Raw genomic sequence first — 358 nt, forward strand, 5'->3', positions numbered from 1 at the left:
GGTCACTCCTGCGGGAGGGGCGGCCCCCATCTCCCTCCACCCCCGGGGTGGTCACTCCTGCGGGAGGGGCGGCCCCCATCTCCCTCCATCCCTGCGGGAGACACTCCTGCGGGAGGGGCGGCCCCCATCGCCCTCCACCCCAGGGGCGCGGAGGGTCGGAGGACACACCCAAGGGAGCAGAAGCCTAGAGTCTGCAGGTGCGGGCGGGGAAACCTGCGCCGGCGCTAAGGGCCGCGTGGCGCCGCGACGGTAGGGGGCGCTGCGGCGAGCGCCTGCGCCCCTGCGCCCCGGGGCGGGGCCGGGGCTGCGAGATGCCCCGCCCCTCCGTCGTAGCTCATCGCTGCGCGACGCCGTCGCT

The sequence above is a fragment of the Martes martes genome (genome assembly GCF_963455335.1).
Source record: "Martes martes genome assembly, chromosome: 7".
Classification (NCBI taxonomy): Eukaryota; Metazoa; Chordata; class Mammalia; order Carnivora; family Mustelidae; genus Martes; species Martes martes.